The sequence below is a fragment of the Choloepus didactylus genome, chromosome 6 (genome assembly GCF_015220235.1).
Source record: "Choloepus didactylus isolate mChoDid1 chromosome 6, mChoDid1.pri, whole genome shotgun sequence".
Classification (NCBI taxonomy): Eukaryota; Metazoa; Chordata; class Mammalia; order Pilosa; family Megalonychidae; genus Choloepus; species Choloepus didactylus.
This window is the reverse complement of record NC_051312.1, coordinates 102,288,302-102,294,724: the sequence shown is the minus strand read 5'-3', so window position 1 is coordinate 102,294,724 and position 6,423 is coordinate 102,288,302. Positions and strand designations below refer to the sequence as shown.

The 6,423-nt window shown below is 43.5% G+C and overlaps 1 pseudogene; it reads left to right on the top strand.

Annotated features, from left to right (window-relative positions):
* The first annotated feature begins 652 nt into the window (after positions 1 to 652).
* LOC119537228 lies at positions 653 to 3,105 on the top strand (annotated as a pseudogene).
* The last annotated feature ends 3,318 nt before the right edge of the window (positions 3,106 to 6,423 follow it).

Here is a 6,423-nt window from a genome sequence, read left to right as displayed (position 1 = left end):
CGCCAGCGGTTATGCGCAGCACAGAGTTTTGCACCGAGTAGGCTGTCAGGATAACTGTTAAATGAAGGACCGAATGAACGAATGTCTGCACCTGATCTCACTCATTAATGAGGACTGGCCTAGGGTACCAGCGAGGGAAAGAGATCCCATCTTTCGCTAATTTTCGCCTTCTTTGCTCTTTCGGTTTGCTCACATCCCTGCCAAATTTTGACTGTGCTGTTGGACACACTGGGTTGGTGCAAATGGGACATGTCCTTCCATAAGGGCAGGACTGTGCACTGGAAGTGAGCAGGAGCCCCGGGCTTGTGGGACCCTGTTCTGCCTATTGCTCTCTGGGTCCCCCAGTTTCCACATCTTGGGGACTCAGACGTGGATTCCTGCTTACTTTTTCTGATCTCAATTCCAAACTGCATCTCTCACCCATGTCTGCGTTCAGGCCTGAGTTGGATATTTCCTCCCTTCTTCCCAAGGATAAAAGATGTATATCATAGTAGTTGAAGCTGTTAAGTATAGACATACCCCAGAGATAAGAGTGAAGGAATTTGTTAAAGAGAAGTTTAAAGAAATGGAGAAAAACACCCAGAAATCCATTGTTTTGTTTTGTTTTGTTTTGTTTTTTGGCATTTCAGAGTAGTTTCAGGACTTAACCACTATGGTTAAAAATGCTCCAGCTTATCAGCACATCATCTCATCTGGGCCTTTAAAACAACACACAGGAGGCTGGCGGCTGGCTCTGGCTTCTGCAGCCTCCTCTGGAGGACTCAGGGACCCTTGTCTGCTCTCACCCCCAAACCAACCAACGTCCTGTAGAATGGAGGCCCTGTCATACAAGCTGCAGCAGGTGGCGCTGGCCCTGGGTGCTGGCCTGGATTCATTTAAGCATGCGGACTTGTGCCAGCTTCAGGGGGACCTGAAGGAGCTGATTGAGCTCACTGAGGCCAGCCTGGTGTCTGTCGGGAAGAGCAAGCTACTGCCCATACTGGCACAAGTGCACCCATCCCAGGAAGATGCTGAGTACTGGCTTTCCAGAACTGTTGCTGAGGTAGTAGAAGTACTGGCAGACTCAGGGGCAGAATTGGAGACTGTTCCTAAAAGAGAGGCAGGGCCAGAACCCAATAAACCTGGGCAGGGGGAGGAATAGTTGAAGGACAATGACAACGAGGAAGAGTTGAGTGAAACAAAGGTGAACGCCCCCTATTACAGTCCATGGGGCACCCTGGAGTATCACAATGCCATGACTTGAGGGAACAGAACAGGCAGAGGATGGTTTGGCAGCCGTCCGGGTCCTCTCCGTCTGCTGCACCCACAAGTCCCTGAAGCCCTGTCTGTTTTCCTGGAGGGGAAGTGCCGATTCAAAGAGAACTGCAGGTAAAGCCCTTTGCACCTGGGCCCCATGGTTTGGAGGCATCAGAGGAATGCAGAGAGGGTCAGGGTCATGATTAGTCCTCTCTATGCTTTGGAGTATCATCCTCCTTGACCCAGCAGGTTGCTGGCAAGAAGAGAGCTTTGCTGGGGGTGGGGTGGGGGCAGATTTTTATAGCAGTTTTTTCCTTTGATGCTACTTGGCTAAATCAAGAAATACGGAAAGCCTAACACTGAAAAGAATAGTCCCTCAAACTCTTCACCAGTTTTATTCTCTAGAATGAAAACTTTCTCTTTAGTAGTTTTGTAGAGATATATTCACACTCTATGCAGTCCATCCGGGGTGTAAAGTCGATGGCTCTCAGTGTAGTCACAGGGTTGTGCATTCGTCACCATGGTCAGTTTTGGAACCTTTTCAATGCTCCATAAAGGAAAACCTCATACCCCTTGTACCCACCCACCCCCACCCCCCGTTGATGACACTAAGCATTGGTGTGATGCCCTTGTTGTGGTTGGTGAAAGAATATTAAAACATTAATATTGACTGTAGTCCATGGTTTACATTGGGTGTATTTTTCCCCACGTACCACTCTTTGGTTGACACCTTGTGGTGGTGACGTGCATTTGTTACAGTTCATGTAAGAACATTCTTTTATTTGTGTTGACTACAGTCATTGTTCACAGCAGGGTTCACTGTGTCATGCAGTCCCATGTTTTGTCTTCTGACTTTCCTTCTGGTGACATTCAGGTCCCTGAACTTCCCCTTTCGGCCACATTCACTCACAATTCAGCACTGCTAATTGTACTTGCAGTGATGTGCTGCTGTTGCCGCTATTCATTTCCAAACATTTATAATCAACCTGGTTGGAAATTCTGCATAAATTAAGTGCCAGACTTCCCATTCTCTACCCTCACAGAATGAAACTTTTAAAATTTACTTTCATTAAGGAAAATTTTCAACATACACCAAATTAGATAGAGTGGTATAAAGAGCACCCACACCCCTGTCATCCAGCTTCTTCAACTGGAAATATTTTACCAATCTTGTTCCATTGTTCTCCCTGCCCCATTTTTTTTTTCCTGGAAGATTTTTAAGGCAAATTCCAGAAATTACTGTTTTTCTCACCTATGCATAGTTCAGCGTGTACCTCTGACAAATATTATTTCTAGCAAATTTTACAGTAATACCTGGTTCGTATTCAAATTTCCACAGTTGTTGCAGTATCTTTTCCCCTTAAGTATATGACTTATTATTTTTTCTCCCTTTTACTTTTTCTTTGGAAGGAATATTTACTGAAATGTCTAGTAGATAATTTTTGTTTTTAGCCAACAGTACAGGGTAACTATCCCTGGTTCTTTGAGCTTCTTATTGCTTTATAGACTCTTGCCTGGTCCTAAATCTTCCTGGGCAACTTTCTATTTTTCTCCCCTCTCCTTTCTCTGTAAGTTTTATTGAAGTATGATGTATCTACAGAAAAGCACATGAATCCTGAGTGTACTAAGGGAGTATTCTCAGTGAACACACTGTGTAGCTACAACCCTTCAAGGCACAGGGGTAAGTACTTCCGGCCTGTCTGCCGCTGGTCTCTCTACAGGTCACCTCCAGGTCTCTACACCATGTCCTGTATGATGGTGAGACCTAGTGATTGCACCTGGTGCTTCCTGGGGCAGGCACTGTCCAAAAGTTTCCCGCAATTTAACTCATCTAATCTGCATGCCAACCCTGAGGAGCAGGCCCCGTGATCACCTCCATCTTACAGATGAGGAAACGTGCGGAAGCCTAAGTCATTTGCCCAGGGTCACTGGTATGGAGGGGGTGGAGCTGGGCCTGACCTGTGCAGTCAGCTCTGCATCTGTCTGTGCCACCCAGCTCTGCCCGCTCTCTCAGCTTCAGGCTGTGGCTGATGACTTCCAAAGCATCTTACAAACTCCTACCTCGCCACCACCCAGGGCTGGTAAGTCATTTTCTAGAATGTGCTTTGGATTTTAAAAAATAAATGAAATAAAATCATATAGATAATGTTGAAGGACCTTTTGAGACCCCCCCCCCCCATCACATTCTCCTTCCCCTCCGTGGGGTGACCATTACCACAAATTTAGTGTGTATTTTTTTAAATGTATTTTAATTCTTTACAGTCATGTGTATCTGTGAATAGTATATATTTGTGCTGTTACTTTTTAATTTTAAATAAATGGTATCATACAGTATGAAAGAAAAATACACACACAGGATCCATTTCTTCTGAGGTGTTGTGAGCCTGAGAGGAGTGAGTTTAGCTGAGGGCTTTATTTTGGGTCTGCTTGTGCCAGGAAATACTATAGCCATATATGACTCTTCACTTTCCTAGAGAGGCTAGAAGCTTCTCTCCGTCTTAAACTTCCTTGTCTCACAGGTATGGCAACTGATATATATGCTCATAGAAGAGTACCATATGACTGTATGGTACATTTTCTTTGTCCTGTAAAGCTTTTACATGCTTTATGCCACTTAAGCCTCACAAGTCCAAGAGATAGGCAGTAAGACCTCATTATTCCCATTTCCCAGAGGTTGTTTCTTTGGATGTTAAGTAGTCTCTGTGTTCTGGAGCTGGAGGTACCAAGATAAATAAGGCCCCAATTCTGCCCTTAACCCACAGACTAGCGGGGGAGAAAGACGTGTAATGGATCATTGCATTATAACATGTTATCTGATGTGGTAAATCCAGCCCATCATCTGTCATTGTTAATAAAGTTTTATTGGAACACAGTTATACAGATTCGTTTATGTATTGTCTATGGCTGCTTTCATGCTACATTGGCAGAGCTGAGTAACAGCCACAGAGACTATATAAAGCCCCAAATATTTACCATCTGGCCCTTTATAGCAAAAGTTCCCCAGGGAAAGGAATAATGCTCAGAGAGGGCAGTGTTCAGAGAAGGAGCACTAAGGCCCACCTGGGGTTCAGAAAGGTTCCCTGGGAGAAGCACTGCTTGAGTTGAGAGCTGGAGGGTGAGTGTTGGGATTGAATCATGCCCCCATAAAGACATGTTCAGGTCCTATCCCCTACTCCTGTGGTGTGAACCCACTGATAAATAGGATTTTTGAAGATGCTATTATTAGTTAATGGGCTCATTTGTAAATAGGATCTTTGAAGATCCATTTAGATAAGGCCAAATTGAATCAGGGTGGCCCTTAATCTATATGGCTGGAGTTCTTATAAGCAGAGGAAATTGGACAAGGAAGTAGAAGCCAGCTGTAGAAGAAACCAGAAAATGAAGCAGATCCCGATGTGACAGAGGAACCCCAAGGATTGCTGCAAACCAGCACCAGAATGCTACAGACTCCAAGAGAAAGCATCCTGTCAAGACCTTGATTTTAGACTTTTAGCCTCCAATAAATTGGAAACAATAAATTCCATGAGATAATAAGTTCCTGTTGTTTAAGCCAACCTGTTGTGTGGTATTTGTTATAGCAGCCCTGGCAAACTTAGACAGTGAGTAAGAGTTGTAGGAGGAAGGATGAGTTGGGCACTCCAGGCAAACAAAAGCAGACATATAAAACAATAGTATGTGGGGAGAACTACAAGTAGTGTGTGATTTCTAGGATACAGCATATAAAATGGGAACTGGAGCAGATGAGGAAGTTGGTCTAGAGTTAGGTTATTTGCTGGAGGTTATGAGTCTAGGTGGAACAGGACTAGAATTTTGACTGGTGCTACTATATGTTTATAACAACATCAAGGACAGGAAATGTACAGTATATATCTTGTCACTCCTTCAGCTGTGCCCTTGGCACACAGTGCTAACTGATCACAGGTCTCAGTCTTTCTCAACTTTACTAGTATTCCAGGTAGCTGCCATTCATCAAGGCAAGCAGGCATGCATGTTGAAACCTGTTTCCTATCCCTGATCTATATCATTCCAGCCAGATTTGTTTTCCTCTGAAGCCATTAGAAAAGAGCCTTAGAAGCAAAAGCTACCAATGCAAAGCAGTCCACCTTCAGCATGTTCTAAATTACTGTTTACCTGTGTCAGGTACTATGCCAAGTGGTTTGCATGCTTTATCTCATTTATTCCTCTCCTCAAGGCCATAAGGTGTGTGTGGGGGGGGTAGAATAAATAGATCATTTTCCTAGGGGTCAGGAAGCAAGCAGTTTAATTGTTCTAAAAAGATTTTTAAAAGGTTACCCATTGATGAATGTACAACTATGTAATGGTACTGTAAACAATCGAAAATACAATTTGTTTTGTATGACTGCGTGGTATGTGAATATATCTCAATAAAATAATGATTAAAAAAAAAAAAGGTTACCCATTAAAAAATCTAATAATTGAGGAACAACTTGGTATAGTGGTGATCTGGCTGGGTTGTAAACGAACTGTAGGGCTTGTCTTAGCGGCTCAGCTCATGCAATATAGATGGTGTAATGTGTGTATAACCAGTGATTGAAGTGATCTCATGATACATACCTTTTAAAACAAGCAGGATGATCCTTGTTCATTTATATTTTCGTAGGTAACACAGCTTTTTTACATTTTAACTATGCTGTGCAAATCAATATTAGGCACCCCATTCCTTAAGCAATATAATAGGTGAGAAAAATCATAGAGAGAGAGTGGGTGTGAGGAGAGAGAGAGAGAGACGAAGGAAATATGTCGGGGGGGGAGAGAGAGGAAGGAAATATATCGGGGGGGTGAGAGAGAGAGAGACAGACAGAGAGAGAGGAAGGAAATATATGGGGTGGGGGGGGGAGAAAGAGAAAGAGAGAGAAAGGAAATATATCCAAAGGAAAAAAAGTAAAAGATGTTGGAGTTGGAAAAACACTTTTGAAGGTAACATATCTACGTTCTGGAAATATCATTCATCCAGGGCAAGTGAGGTCCCACATATCCCAGTGTGCCAGTTTGAATGTATTATGTCCCCCCAAATGCCATTATCTTTCGTGTAATCTTGTGTGGGCAGACCTATGAGTGTTAATTAGATTGTGATTCTTTGAGTGTTTCCATGGGGATGTGCCCCACCCAACTGTGGGTGATGACTCTGATTGGATAATTTCCATGGAGGTGTTGGCCTGCCCATTA